Source organism: Anas acuta, chromosome 2 (genome assembly GCF_963932015.1).
Source record: "Anas acuta chromosome 2, bAnaAcu1.1, whole genome shotgun sequence".
NCBI lineage: Eukaryota > Metazoa > Chordata > Aves > Anseriformes > Anatidae > Anas > Anas acuta.
Window position 1 is genome coordinate 127,300,975 of NC_088980.1, and position 16,683 is coordinate 127,317,657.

Genomic DNA, 16,683 nt, shown 5'->3' on the forward strand with positions numbered 1-16,683 from the left:
TTAGTAATTGTTTTTTAATAATTGTATGAATGATTTTTTTATTAAAAAGTAGGTGGTTCCTAAAATTTTATTTTGTGACAACATCTGCTGGGGAAAATACCAAGAAAGGAAAAAAAAAATCTCTAAGTTAAATGTTTTATTGTCGCCTAACAAGCTACATACACTGTCCAGGAACTTGGGAGGATTATACTCTGCATAAAATAAGGAAACTTCAGAAAAAAAATAAAATAAAAATGGGCATTAATGTCAAACAACACAGCTATTTTTAAGATAGCATTTTAGTTAATTATATTATTGATGTGTTGTATTTAACTAAAGGAAGTATAATGCATAAATCCAGGAAACCCCTTTTGGGATGCATATATGCAACCTTGATTGTGGCATTTTTTACTTATAGTCTGATACATTTTTCTTTTAATATACAGAATTTATGGAATTATTCTAAAACTGTACATTATTCATTACTGCAATTGCTCTGCATTTTGGTTTTGAATATAAATCATGTCCAGAGTTATGCTATCAATAGTGTAGTTTCAGTGCTGTCTTCTAGGTGATTTTTTATTTTTTTATTTTTTTTTACTGCTTGTGAAAATCAAGCAGAAAAAAATCATTGATATGTGTCTGTACCAAATACTTGTGCTCATGTCAAGAACAAATAAGATAAAATAACCCAAAACCCTACTAAGAGAAAGTATAGTGCTTGATAAAGTCTTTGGGAATTGTAGTAGGTACAAATAAACCCTCCAGTCTTGGAAATGATCAATGGCAGGTAGGCAATCTCATTTTGGTTATATTTCTGCTATTGTTCTGGTGTGGACAATTACCATGTCAAAGGACTTAACCAACTGCTTTAAAATGTCATTAATTTTCTTAAATGAAATGTATCACAGGAAATAGCTCCAGTGCTTAATTTCAGAAGCTTGGATAATATACTGTGGACCTATCTTGGGACAAGCAGTCCTCTAACATTTTGTTTGCCCTTGAGATTTAGAAGGAATCATATCTATAGTATTCATAATAAGTAGCAATTTAACCAAGTTCAAATTAGATGTGAACAAATGGATTAACAAGCACCTCATTAAAATTTTAATTTCCATTTCATTTATCACTTTTAATAGAATCAACTCTGTTTCAGAGTGGGGGAGGGTTCATTTCCAAGTATAACATTAATTTCACTTGTTTTTATCAATAGCTTGATTTTTTTTTCTATAAAATGTACTTTGTATGGTTTCAAAGTATCTGACATGCATATGAAACTAATAAATGTTTAAAGAACAAGAAAAATTCAGATTTATTTACTAGATAAAATACTGAGCTTTGCAGTACTGCTGTCTTTGTGTGCTAATGTGTACTTACTTGTAATGATTTTAAGAAGAATAAATGAATTTAAAAGAAGTACATATTGGCAAGCTATTTTTAATGAAATTATTTAAATATCACTGTAAATATTTTAGAAGTAAATTCTGACTGTAAACTTTACATTTAGATTCCAAATTCAAAACTATATTTTAAAGTACTGTGAATCCCCTGAATAGCATGTCACATAAGTATGCAGATTTTTCATAATTTAATGTTTCTTCTAAAATAAAGCTATTAAAAGCTCCAACTTGAACATATATATTATTGAAAAAAGATTTTACAGAAAAATGCACTTCATAAAAATGTGTTTAATAACATTTTTATTTTCAAGGAACAAAATAAAATAATTTATAGGAACATAAGAATTCTATCTTGTGATTTGTTTTCCTTTGAAGTTCCTGTTTTCAGTAGTGATATGTTCCAGGTGTTATGTGCCATTTTTTTCGTTAAGCTTTTTCTACAGTCATGTTTTTTCCCCCAAATGTTTGCTTCATGTTCCTTTCCATTTTGCACTGAAATGTATTGTACTGATCATTGTCAGAAACACTCATTGTTTAAGAACATTTTTCTATGCACTTACTATATAGTAAATTTTTATCAATACTATATATTTTACGATATGAATGTAATTTTTTTTTTGGTCTAAATCAAATAATTTGGGGAGATAAAAATCACTATTTTTCCCACTATGTATGGGAAAGCAAGTAGTTTTCATTGTAATGGCAGACTGTGTGCACGAGAGAAAATAATAGGAATAGTATTTAAAGCACTTGCAAGATTCATCAAGCACATGTTTTGGGCAAGTAAGAAGAAAAATTATGAACACAAAAATGTATCTAAGAAAGAATCCAGAACAAATAAGTACATTGCTTATTTGAGATGGTACAATGGTATGTTGGTATGTTAGGCTTCATGGGTTTCAGTGCAGGTCAAGGCTAAACTCAGCAATTGTCAGTCTTTTTTTTTTTTTTTTCTTTTAAAATAAATATATTAAAATGTAGCTTTCCTGTAATACCGTATCTAAACTTGATAGTTTAGACATCTGTTTTTTGCTACATCAATTATAGCTATAATTACAGATATCTTGATTCTTTGCAATTAATCCAATCTACATTATCTGTATGGTGCAAAAAATCTTAAACTGAAATAGATTACAGAGCATTAGTTAGGATTTTAAAAACGAAAAATAAAACGAAAACAAAACACCCACCAGAAATTAAAAATAAGTCACTTTAAAAGTAGTCATCTACCATAGCAAAGCACAGATAACATGTTTCTGATTGTTTTTCAATTGGAGTGGTTCTGAGAACACAGAAAAAAAAACAAGAATTGGTTAAGAATTGTGTCTTTCTTGGTTAAGAAGACACAATTGGTTAAGAAAGACACAAGGAAAATGTTCTGATTTCACATCTGAAAGATGAAGATTAAAGGTAAAGAAATGATGCATAAATGTATACATATAAACACATGGTAGTGCTTTTACATTGCTGCAGAGAGTGGCTGACTACTTTTTTTTTTTTTTTTCTGGGATAAATGTATTAACAGGTTAATGAGAACAAAAGGCTTGTCTGGCTATAAGCGATGTATCAGATCAGTTTAAGTATGTTTTGAGGTGTTTGTTGTTCCATTGCTTCAGCAACATAAATTTCCCTTCTGCTAGTTTACCTTGTATGTTTGAACTGCAGTTTAGCAAGAGAATAAGTAGAATCATTTCTAGTTTCTCAAGTTGCCTTTTTGGTCTTGAAAATTTTGTTTGTCTCACTATTAAGTTTATGTTCTGTGTAATTATATCTTTGGTATAAAGATATTTAATTTCATATACCCTGATGTCAACCTAGGTCCACAAATTCATTTATATTATACAGATGCAGAGCTAATTTATAATAGGTGCCATTTAGTAAATCATACCTTGCTGTACTATTTTATTAAGTAATGTTTTGACAGGTTCTAATCAAACTTTTCTCTCTAACTTGTTGGAGACAAAAGAATATGTCAAGGCACTAAAGGGTACTTTGAGTTATTAAGGTAAATTAATTCTAATAATTGCTATGAAGATAGAAGATTGAAGTACAGACTAAGGTTAATAAAGATAATTTAGACATTTTATTTATATATATACTTTCTGTTTCTGTCAGGATTTACATTTTCCAGAATGCCTGTTTAGTATAAATTTCAACTAGTGGACTGCATGTAAGTGAAGACCAGGCATATAGCTGGGAAAGTACAAATAAATTTTTTGATTCATTTCCAGAAGCCACAGTTTGCTCTGTAAAATGGAATCACAGTGAAAAGATGTCTTGAAAAACAACCAGCATCAACCTAACCAGCAAAACAGAACAACAACAAAAGTCTTTCTGTTAATCTCATTTGGCTATGTATTTTCAAAGGTGCAGTGTTGTCCTGTCACTAAAAAAAATAACATGGGAAAAACAAACAAACAACAACAACAACAAAAAATGCAATCTTTTAAGGAAATGCATGTGTTACAAAAAGGCAGATGCAGTGGCTACATTATTTCTGTTCTATGAAGTACTAACACACAAGATGATGAAATATTGTCATCAAAGGCAAGTCTCCAACACTGACAGATTATTTTTTAACATCCTTGTGACTGAAAGACTCAGAGCACTTTTCTTTTTGCATCTTTTTAGCGTCTTAATCAAAATGTCTATGGTACACAGCTGAATGCTTACAAAAGTCTAACTAGTCTCTGGAGGCTTAAGATAGCTTGCACATTTGTGATGTTATTTGACAGATTATGCATTAGGCCATTTCAAGCTTTGTTCAAGTCAGTAGACATCCAAAAAAACATAGTGGAAAAGGGTTTTTAGTAAAAATTCTAGTGAAAATATTTCTTCCCTCTGAAGTGAATGAATGGAAATAGTATTTACACAGAAATGCTCTTCTGATGCCTACTGCAAATTTTTAGGTCTTGAGAATGATCATGTAGATCAATTTCTAACTGAGGAATTATGATAGGATTATATAGTAGTTCAGGGTAGAAAGGACCTCAAGAGGCCAACTCCCTGCCCAAAGCAGTGTATGTTGTAAGTCAGGCTTAGTCCAGTCTGGACTCCAAAACCTCCTACGAGGGAGTCTGCATAGTTTCTCTGGGCAACCTGTGCCAGTTCTTGACTGGGTGAAAATAAATTTTAGGTGAAAAAAAATTCCTTAGTCACAGCTGCATTGGGCTTCCATGGCAAGGTTTTGGTAGAGGGGAAACCACAGGGGTGGCCTCTGTGAGCAGAGCCCAGAAGTTGCCCCATGTCAGATAAGAGCAAGTTCCAGCCAGCTCCAAAAGAGACCCACTGCAGGCAAAAAAAAAAAAAAAACAAAAAAAAAAAAAACAAACAAACAAAAAAAAAAAACAACAAAAAAAAAACACCAGCTCGAAAGCAGCTGGGATAGAAGATTGAGAAACAGCCCTACAGATACCAAGGTCAGTGCAGAAGGAGGGCAGGAGGTGCCCCAGGTGTCAAAGCAGAAGTTCCCCTGTGACCTGTGGAGAGGCCCCTGGGGGAGCAGGCTGTCCCCCTGCAGCCCATGGGTCCCACATGGAGCAGATCTCCATGCTGCAGCCCGTGGAGGAGCCCCTGGCGGAGCAGGTGGATGTGGCCTGGAGGAGGCTGCAGCCCATGGAGAGCCCCCGCAGGAGCAGGCACTTGGCCAGAGCTGCAGGCTGTGGAGACCCTTTGCAGGATCAGGCTCTGCATCAGCTCTGTAGCATGAGAGGATCCCACACAGGAATAGGGGATTTGCAGGGAGCTGCCACCTCTGGGGGACCAATGTTGAAGCAGTTTGCTCCTGAGGGATGGACCTTGTTGTATGGACCTGTATTGGAGCAGTTTTTAAAGAGCTGTTGCCTGTGGGGAAGCCCACACAGGATCGGTCCAAGAAGGATGGCAACCCGTTGGAGGGACCCCATGTGGATTGGGGGACGAGTGGCTATGACAGAGCAGCAGATGATGAGGTGTTATGGACTGACTGCAACACCCATTCCCCTGCACTGCTCAGGGGAGGGGGGGGGAGGGGCAGAGAGGGCATGTAGAAGACGGTGGATGGGGGGAAGGTGGTTTTAGTTTGCTTTTAATTTCTCACTGCTCTTTTTGACAGTAATTAGTGAGCAATCTCCTTACCCTTATCTCAACTCTTGAGCCCTTTTTCATCAATTTTTTTCCACCTCTTCCTTTGAGAGGGGAAGTGTAGGAGTGGTCTGTTGAAGTTTAGCTTCCCATCAATGTGAAACAACCACAATAACCTTTTTTGTTTCAACTTAAATGTACATTTCGTGTCACAGAGCATGTGCTTCAGCATCTTGTTGCCCTCAACTGAGCTTGGTCCAGTTTATCAGTGGCTTTCTGTGCTGGGTCTGTCTGGGATGGAGTCACCTTTCCCTGCAGCAGCCTACACAGTGCTGTGCTCTGTGCTTATAGCTGAAACAGCACTGGTATCACTCCAGTGTTGGGTCTGTTGCTGCATAGTGCTGGCACAGCATCAGGCTGGGGGTGGACAAGTGATGGGGAAGGGACATTGCTGGGGCAGCTGACCTAAGCCAACTAAAGGGATATTCCATAACACCTGATGTCACACTCAGCAATAAAAAGGGGGGCTGCTGTGGGGGAGGAGGCTGTCCTCCCAAACAACCGTTACGTATTTTGAGGCCCCGCTTCCCAGAATGTGGCCGAACATTGCTAGTTGATGGGAAGTAGAGAATAACTTTTTTTCCTTTCTCTCTGTGCTTCCGCGTGGCCTTGTTTGTTTTGTTTGTTTGGTTTGGTTTGGTTTGGTTTCCCCATTCCCTTTCCCTTTAATTAAATCATTCTGATCTCAAACCTCAAGCTCTTTGTGTTGTATTTTCTCCCCCTTCCTCTTTGAGGAGGGGGGAGTGATAGAGCGGCCATGGTGGAACTCAGCTGCCCACCTGAGTAAAACCACCACACTTTCCTGTAGTAGGATAGTTGGCAAAATAGGATGCAGTATTCTAGATAACAGCTAGCAAGTACTGAGATCAAGTGCTGAAGGGGATTAATCACTTCTCTGATCTATTAGCTGTACTCCATGTGGCCTAGAATGATGTTGGCTGCCTTTGCAGCTAGGACGCACTGCTGGCTTATGTTCTGCTTGCTGGTTCCCAAAGCAGGTCTTTTCCAGGATAGCTGATCACCAAGCAGTCCAATACCAGACAGTAATGGTGCAAGGAGTCCTTCTTTCCAAGGACTTGGCCTTTGTCCTTGAATACCCTTAAGATTTGTGTTTGTCCATTCCTTCATCCTGTTCAGGTCCCTTTGAACAGCAGCCATACCTTTAGGCATATCCACAAATCCCCCCTTCCCCCCCCCCCCGTTTAGTGTCATCTGCAGACTTGATTAGAATGAACTCTGTTGTCTTGTTTGAGTCATTGAGGTATTAAAGAGAAGAATTAAAGAGAAGAGGTCACAATACATACATACCTCTGTGTTGTTCCATCGTTACTTACTGGCCTACAGTAGTTTGGCACATTAAGCCCTTTCCTCTCAGCCTGACTGTCCCACTGGCTTTTAAATTCATCTAGTTGTCCGTGCATCCAGACTAACATCTTACATTGGATACAAGAATTTTGCAGGAGACAGTGTTAACAGCCTGCTGTTCAGTAATGGATGCCAGACGCAGTTTAAAAGTCCTAGAATGAAGAACAGTGCTGATGCCATTCAGAACTTTTCTATTGTTTCTATCTAGAAGATAGCTTAGGGAAAAAAAAGATTTTAGTTTATATGTTAGGGTTCGCATTACTAGGGAAGGTATTCAGAAGGTATTAAAAAGTTGAGTCTGTCACTGTCTTTCTGTCTTTCAGATGGCATAGACAAAGCACCTGGTCCTTCAGATCATCTGGCTGTAAAAGCTGGATGAGAGTTAGGATCTGTACCTCAACTTTGATTAGATAAACTGCTGGCTAGCTACTGAACTTGTTCAGAGAAGATGGCTAACATAAAAGCATCTTATGCCATGATACACTGATATGATTCAAAACAGTTTCTTTTTGAGGCATTCCTTATTTATAAATCTGATATCATATTTGTTAAACCTAAGATATTTTTTGTTGTTTTTATTTGGAGTGGCTTTCAGCATGTTACCTCTGTGTTGTCATGGTTAAACACAGAAGTAGTCTTTGTTTTGGTTGAAACCATCAACGTGGTGAAAAACAGGTAATGTCTCCCTAGACTTTCCAACATTGTTGGTTCTTGCTACAGCATTTAAGCCCATGAGAATGGCTTCTGTGATAAAGCAAAACAGTACTCCCATGTCCCTGCAGTTTTCAAGCCTGGATGCATTGACAGAATTTTGGTTTTAAATCCAACCCCAAGAGTTTGTGGGTTTTTCTCTAGGCTTCTTTTCTGCCTGTAGTCTTTCTCAACCTTCTTAGCACCATTTGTTTTTTACTGCCTTACAACTCTTGGCAGCCAGGGTGGTAGTGAAGTGCTGATAAAGGCAGAGGAGAGGCAGAGGAGAGGACCTTTGACTTAGATGTGATTTTTTTTTTTTAATTGTATGGAAAAAAAGATAAGAGTGGGCTTACAAAGGGGCTTTAGCGATTTCTTATTGGATAATTGGAGTGTCAGTTTAGCATTTAGTTGTTTAGGGTTGCTGTACTGCTGTAAAAGCAGTTATGTAAATATTGTTCAAAAGATACCAGCGGACTTAACTAAATAACTAATAAATATGTAAATAAAGGTAATTTGTTTTATATTAAAGTACTTAAAACATGAGGAAACTTAAGTTCAATTTCTTTCTTTTTCTGACAGGATTCACAGTGTGTTTCCCAGCTGACCTACACTTTATGCACTGTACCAGGACAAGCTTCTATAGGTTGGTATCACTCTCACTATTGAAGCTGTGCCAGTAATCAGAATAGAATCAAAGATCTGTTGAGTGTAGTTACACAATAATTTCAATAAACTGAGAAAATAAAAGCCTAAGTTCTCGGCCCTTGAAATTATGTTAAAAGCACTACTTATATTACAAGAAACTTAATTTACATTTTTGTTGCATTTTAATATGTGTAATACTAGAAATTTTAACAAAAAAAAATCAATACATACTTTAAGTTTGGCATTGAACAAAATATGAGTTACTGACTAATGATGCTGCTAATCAACTGGCAGGATACAAGTATGATGAAGTGTGTAGATTTAATCAGTCACATAGTTAGTGAAATGTATGATACATTCGAAAACTTTTTTTTTTTTTACCATCTAGTCTATAACTCATCATTTTTTAATTATTTGAATTCCTGTAAAAGCAGTTGGTCTGTTAGACAGTTAAAAAAAAAAAAAAATCTTTATTTACCATTACAAATATTTAAACTTCATAGAAATGCTCATTCAAATTGCACTATTGAGTGAAATTCCATATTATATTACTAATTTGCTGTCTTTCACTTTATTTCCTATAAAAAGCAGTCTTCTACTGTCTAGTCTAGCAGCCCGTGACTTAATCATTAGATTTATACATCCTGTCCATAGAGTGTTGAAAGGTCAGTGGAATCAGAAAACATTGCCTTTGGCCATCCATTATGTGTCATAGGCCTACTCTTCTTTCTTGAAAGCAAGTGTCAGACTTGGTATTCCTTTCAAAGTTGTTATCCTTACTTTGTTTTCCTCATAATCAGTGGAGTAAAATCTCCCAAGAATTTGAAGCTTCTAAGCAATTTGCTGAAACAGCAAGTGATCTGACTGACCTTAGCCTTCTATTTTGCCAACTCTTTGAAGAAAAGCTGGTTTAAAGACAGACAATGTCAGGTAACATACATGAAAATCATGGATTTTTAAAAAATATAACCTGAAATAAAGGATGTTAGCATGTGAAATACTTTGTAATATCAATTGCTAATCATTATATGTAATTTCAGCCTCTTACTGGAAAGGCAATTCACTGGTAAGTTATTCCCCATATAATTATTTCTTGAAATAAAAAAGCTATTAAAACAGGTTAAAAAGGAGGATTTTTTAAAAGTTTATTAAGGGGTTGATGGAACTCTTTGCTGCCAATGGTCATCAAATTGTTATTCAGTTTTAATATCCATACTATATGTACTTTAGGGATGCTACCTCTAAGCATGGCCTCTAAAGAACATTCTGCCCAAGTGCAGAGTTTGATGCTTTTATCTTGAAATACGTGGCTTGTATCCCAATTACCCTAGCACCTAAGACTAGCATTGAATGTACTAGCTTGAGTACATTGACCCTTGCACTCCAACCTTCTGGGCGCTTCTGGTTTACAGTCTAACTGTCCGGGGACCATATAACAGTTAAAGCAAGGAACATACTGGCTCTGCAGTGAAGTGCCATCAGCATCAATAAAAGGTTCAGGAGTGCTATAGATCAATGGAAAACCTTAAAAACATCTACATGTAATTCCTTTCCCTGGTTTACTTGCCAGATGCAAAAATGCTTTGGGTGCTAATCAATATCCTTTCCTTGTTTCAGACCTTTTGTTTTTTCATTTCTCCACTTATGAGTCATCTCATTCTAGTGGTAAGACCTAGTGAGAATCTGTTCTCCCACCCCAGAACTCTTTCTTATTTTGTTTATTCTAAGATTTGTCATGCTACAGTTTGCACTCAGGATTTCTACTTTCTTAGTGGAATGTCTGACGAATACGGCAGCCTCATCTACCTTTGAAGTTAGCCCCATTTTAAACACAGGGCTGAGCTAGCCGACCTGAAAATGTCCATCCCAAACTAAGTTATGAGTGAGAATATACTGAAAGTATATTACAGGCTCTGATTCTGCCAGTTACCCTTATTGTACTGTGTTAGTAAAACCATTCTTTTCTTAAAGCTTTTCTCATTTATGTGTGCAACATGTATTCATATTAAAATTATTTTATGCAGAACACTAGTTTTGCATGGTTTACCAAAAGGAGATAGCTTTTGGTCACAAAATTTATCTAAATCGTTCATTTCTTTTTTCCAATTTATACATGACCCATTAAGTCTTTTAGACTGGATATCTAGAGATCCCTGCTGCTAGAGCCATAGGAATATCAGTAGAATTCTTAGAAATGAAATCTCCAGCATTTATTCATGAAGTAAGGATTAAAAGCATTGCAATACAGTCTCAACTTAATAATCAAGTTAGATGTCTGGTTTGGGAAAAATCCTGAAATTTTAATGAGAGTAGAATCCTAACAGCCTTATATTTTAGAGTCATACTAACCTGCATTTTTAAAATAACAATTAAAACTCTAGGGCCTGTACTGAAAGGCCATGTCTTTGGTCTCTAAACTTAAGAGTTGTCTCACTGGACCACACCCCAAATCCATCCAGGCAATACTTTGTCTAAAACTGTGACCAGTAGTAAAGGGCTATAAGTAATATAAGAAATATTAGAATATATTAGTTCTTAATATTAATTAATATAGTTAGTTTAGAACTAATTAATTAATAATTAGTTCTTAATATTATATTAGTTCTTAATATTAATTCTAATGTTAGAAATATTAGAATAATACAAGCATATATGCATATATATATATTATTTTTGTTAATATTCTCTGAACTCCTGACAACATTCACCTTAGTTACAAGTAATATTATTGTATAATATTACAAGGAAATAAATAGTATTTCCTTGTTTTGAATCTATCATTTTGATGATTTCCTTTGAAGTATTTTAATTCTTCTGGTATAAGTAAAATACTTTCTCTCTTTCTTCATACTACTTGTGACTTTATAGGTCTTTGTCATATCTCTTCCGAGTTGCCTCTTTTCCAGAGGCAAGCTGTATTTATCTCTGGCTGTCTGGAAGATGTTCTGTACCTTGTTTATCCTTTCTTCACACTTTTTAATATTAGATATTATTTTAAGATGGAAAGCAGTGGAATCAGAATATATGGGTGTGGATGAATGAGTATTGTAACATAAGAATTGTCATATCAGTTAAAGGAGTCTGTTTAATTCAATGTTCTTCTCCAAAACAGATTGGGAGGTACTTGGGAAGGAGGAAAAAAGGCTCAAATAATCCATATGTATGTTCACTGATTCTGAACTCGATTACCTCCTCTGCTAATGTGTCCAATATACTTTCTGGCTTATGGGTGTGTGGTTGCTCAAAGTCCCCTGGTGCCCCTTATATATATAGTCATTGCTTTTGATACCTTGCATTCTGTACTAAGGAAGAACAAGAGGTTACATCCTAACATTATTAATTCAGGTTGTTCCTCCCTGAGTTGCATGTGGGTATGTGGATGCATACTGTCTGTTACGATGTCGGGTTAAGGTGGTTATGGTGTCTGGTCCATTATGCCTGTTTGTACCGCAACTGCTTTCACAGTTCAATTTCAGACAGACAATCTGTTGCAGCCCATTCTGCCCCCAAATGGTTCCAATACAGTCATCTCCTCAATTTCTTCCACAGTGAATGCTAGTACAGAGACCTCATTTAGCTTCTGTGCAGTGACTCTGAGGTTGTCAGTTGGTCCTACCATCTCCCTGACAGAGTTTTGTTTCCTGATGTTTTGGAAATAAATATTAATCTTTAGATTTCATTACTAGTTAAGATGTTTTTATGTATTTTTATGTATTACATTTTTATGTATTACATTTAATCTGTCAGAATTTATTTCTATTTTCTTTACTTAAGTACTGTTCCCACCTTTTGTTTTCTGTTTAGTCAGTCTGAACTGTACGGTGATATTTTGTTTTTCGTTCTCTAGGTCAGAGAGAAATAGACTGTACATCTGTCATTGTGACCATGGCACAGAGCTTCCCTTCCTATGGTGGTAAGTGATAACTGATAGCTTTTATTTATTTGTCTGTTTATTTATTCATTTATTAACAAAACAAAAAAGGTGTTATGAATCTTTCTTCTAAATCTTTCCTGTAAATACTGTATAGAATAGTAGCCAATAATTAGTTCAGTGTTTATTGTGACATCTAAATAGTGTTCTGGTGTACATATAAACATATACTCAAATTCAATACAATTTTTCATTTGTATTTAAAGCCAGCACAAACTGATTTGGCAGCTAAGGCACAGAGATATGTTAGGAAAAGAGAGAGAGAAAAAATGGCATGGAGTAATGAGTAAATGGAGTAAAGATTCAGAGTAAAGAAGTGGAAGGGATGATCAAATGAGTAGAAGTGAGAAGAAAGGAAAAACAAAAAGTGTGGAAAAAAAAAAAGAAAAAAAAAGTGGACTTGTAGTAGAATAAAAATGACATTAAGAAAGTATGTATTGAATAAAATCGGTGACCTGGTTATTTAAATAGCAGAATCCAGAATATATCCAATTAAGTACTAAGCAAAAATATATACAAAATTATAAGCTCTAATGCATGTAAGCACATAAAACCTGAAGTCATGAAACAGCTAATGACCCAGCTATATATCAGTTAACTTCTACCAATCTCAAACTAAATGGAGATGGATAGTGGATGTGGCAGCTTTGGCTCTGCAGTGCCTTAAAGAGCTGTTCCAATCTTTATGATTGCAAAGTTACGTAGCTAGTTTTTTTCATGTTTTGCACATTTCCTGAATTATTTGGTACAGGGATGCACTAACTTAAGAATTATTAATGCGTATTTATTTACGTTGAAATTTAGTAGAAGGAACAAGCACCTATATATTAATATGTGTTATGGAAAAACTAGAATTTGACAACATTGAGTTTATTCCTGCAAAGTGCAGAATATTTTTTGATGACGCTATCCAAGACTGAGGCCTTGTAAGAAAGTTAATCAAAGAATCTGAAGGTATAGCTTTCTGTTATTGATGAGCAGACAAACATACCTAGAGTTGCCTATCACCTTGATATAGATTGAACGCTGTTAAATCTATTAATAATGTGCTGCTTCTAGACTATTATCCTCACAATATGCAAGGTATCTTTTGAATTAAAAATTTAGTTTTATACTTAAAAGCTTTTGCTTCTTGCATGAAGTTCTAATCTGAGTATTAGTAAATTCAATTTTCCCTCTACCCATGGAATTTAAACATCAAGTCACTGGGCTATTGGTGGGATTTATAGCTTTTTCTTTAAAAATCTTCAACGGAATGGAGACTTCTTCCATTTTCTTATAAAAAATACAGCAAATGAATAAAATCTGGTATAGGGATGTGCATAGTAAAAGTATTCCAAAGTAACCTTTATAAACTAAAATGGGAGAAAAGTAATTTTTGCAAATTGATGTATTATACTTTACATTCTTGATTGTTGTGCACATGTAGATATAATTCTCCTATAATAGAAAGTATAATCGCTATGATTTTGATTGACATCTTGGATGTTACTGTAAGATACTGAATAGATAATGATTGTGACAGGGACCTTGCAGAAATTCAAATAGAATTAAGTACTGAGACTTTAAAGAGAACAGAATATTTAACTACTCAGAGCTCAAGTTGTATATTTTATTTTAAAAATTTTAATTCTGCAGTTTCTACAGTAAGGTGAAAATGCCCTGGTGGATGTTGATTCCTTCTTTTAATACTGCTAAACAACAGGGGCAGGACAGACTTCAATCATACACTCAATTTTGTGTGTGAAATATTCCAGACCACAAAGAAGGTAGTTCTTAACTTTTCCCCAGTAGACAAATAGTCCTGGATCTGCTTTGATACAGCTGGAAACCTCACTTCCGTCTTGTAATATTCCATAATATTTTCTGAGAGTCCATAGACATCGTCTGGTGTGCTTGAACCTTGAATTAATAGCACAGAGTTTAAGGACTATGTAGTGAACAATTGTATTACTGACAGTAAGAATTGAGTTTACAGCAATGAATCAAATCTCATGAAAAAAAAAAGGAGCTTTATGAAAGGTAGTCAGAGTATTAAATGGAAGGAATATCAGGAAATAAAATTAGTATGCTTATGCAAATGACCTAGCTATGACTTCATAATTTGTAATGGTATTCAGTTTGGCAGTGTTTACACTTGTTAATGACTTCCTTTATGAGTGATAATTGATCTTGCTCATTATCATATTAAATCCTTGATCATATGTCATTAGTTGGGAATGTAATAAATGGTCTGTTTGATTTTTAGTGTAATGAACTAATTAGACTAATTAGAATCAATATGTGTGCCAATATTAGGCTTTGAATCCAACTGCTGCTGATGTCTGCTGGCTAAAAATCAGCAACTCAGTAAAAAAAAGTGGCCTAATGCTGATTTATGAGCACTTGATGAACGTGAGGTAGAATAAATTGCTTGTAGTGGTAGAAACAGCATTAGTGAAGTACAAGATACTAAGTGCATTGTAAGGTCAGCAGTAAGGGCATACTTACATGTGTAGTTATGTGGAACCTTTAAACCTTCCTGGTAGATTAGATCATTTGTCAGAAATTATTCAGTTTAAATATTCTAAAGTGCATTAATCTATATTTATAATGTGCTATGTATTTGTCTGTATGTACATACAATTTGTTGCTCTCTGTATGTATATATATTTATGTCTGTTAGTGTATTTTGTAAATGTTATGTTTTGTACAGCATATTTATTTAATCTGTGAATATACCAAATAGATAGCAATTCTCAATTTAATAATCTCCTGTTATTGAAATATGTCATCTAGCCACAGTATCCATTTAGTTTTATGTTTATGAGGTATTATGTATAAACCCTAAGAGGGACAGGAACACATCCTGTAACTCAGTAATGACCTTTTGGAGAAGAAGAAATTGGCTACTGCAAAAGGAAGGGGAATATTATTGTAGAATTCAGGATCTTGTTAGTATAAGCAGGAAAAGTTTAGTGGAAATCCTTTTGGCTCCATGAAGAGATTAGAAAAAGTGTGAGGTGATGGGGAGAAGTATGTCACATTCTTATCTTCAATAAAAATACTGCTCAGAGAAAAAAATTCTTATGTCAAAGTTTGAAATGTAAATTAATATATTTTTGGAATGTCCGTATTTTTAAAAGGTCTGCCTAGACAGTACATAGGTTCTTTGTGAAGTACATGATATTTTCAATATGAAATATATCTATTATTTGTAAGCCTTGTACAGATCGGCACTTTATTTCGCCAGTCTTCCACCACTAATTTTCTACTAAATGTACACTTATTTTCAATGCTCAAATGATGTTTTCTTTCTTTTTTGTTTGATTTTGGTGGGACATAAACAGAGATTCAGAATTAGAAGGGTCCCCATTCTTCTCTCCCACCTCTTGCACCACGCACTTACATGCACACTTTGATATTGAAGAGAATACAGAATGCTAGAGGTGAATTTGCTATGTTGTTTCTCACACCTTCAGGATATCATTTAACATCATAAATTTTCCAGTGTCCTAATCAGTCATATAAATATAAATATATATAAACCTGATTTCAGACTAAATAGTACTAATGTCAAGTACAAAAAATTGTTAATGTAATGTAATGTAAGTAAATAAGAGGAAACAGAGCTCAGAACTTTATGGCTCCCAGGCCTAACCTTAATCCACGAGATCATGTAGCTTTCAAGGAAGTTCCACTTAAGTCACTGAAAATGTGGGTGTTCAGACACTCTAAATTTCAAGCTTTGTAGGAATAATCCCTTAATCATCTGACCTAATTTTGGCGATGAATATTTTAAAATAGTGGTGACTTATTAATAAGGATTTCAGAAATGCATGATTTGAAATAGGTGTCAACTCTAATTTAAGCCAGTACTTGAAGAAAATCTACAGCATTAATATAGACTTAAATTGATGGTAACCACTGAAATTTCATTTTTCCTTCAGCTTATAGATCTCATGTTCAGAATATGTGCTCGTGTACTGTACATTGAGATTGAAATGTTTAAATGGCTTAAATGGTTGCTGTTGGTGGTTTATTTGAGACACTCAAAGCTTGTAAGGAATTCTTTAAGTGTTTAGTAAAGATAATTACTAATTGTCAGATTCACTAAAATTAGTAATTATTAATAGGAACTGCTTAACTAGTAGACATTGCCTACAGTATTTAAAAGTTCAGTCTTTGAATGAGCTCTGAACAAAAGCTTTATTTTTTAATTTTTATGTATTTATTATTATATTGTTTTGTAGTAATCTCCATATGGTGTGTAGTGCATGTATTGATCAAAAACATGGTAGGGACTATGTACACTGTCTCAGATACAGTGAGAATACATTGCAAAAAGAGGCTGTGCATAGGGAGGTATGTGCAGCTTGAATCCCAGAGAAAATACTTTGTTTTGTGCCTGAAGCACTATACCCTGAGAACATAAATGAGATCCTTTATGTCTGAGATGCATTCAGTATGCATATTATCAACCCTCTGATCCAAAGCACATACCCAATGTCCTTGATTCGTATAAATGTACTGAATGCCCTGAGGAACTGTGTGGGTTTGAAACATCTG

General features: G+C 35.0%; 1 long non-coding RNA gene across 8 annotated transcripts in view; it reads left to right on the plus strand.

Moving 5' to 3' along the window:
• LOC137851214 (uncharacterized) overlaps window positions 1-16,683 on the plus strand; it is a 61,849-nt gene that overhangs the window by 26,705 nt on the left and 18,461 nt on the right. For all 8 annotated transcript variants that reach the window (XR_011093073.1, XR_011093070.1, XR_011093068.1 and 5 more), the window contains 2 exons: window positions 8,139-8,202; window positions 12,052-12,117. This is a non-coding gene — a long non-coding RNA (uncharacterized lncRNA). The remainder of the gene's footprint in view (window positions 1-8,138; window positions 8,203-12,051; window positions 12,118-16,683) is intronic.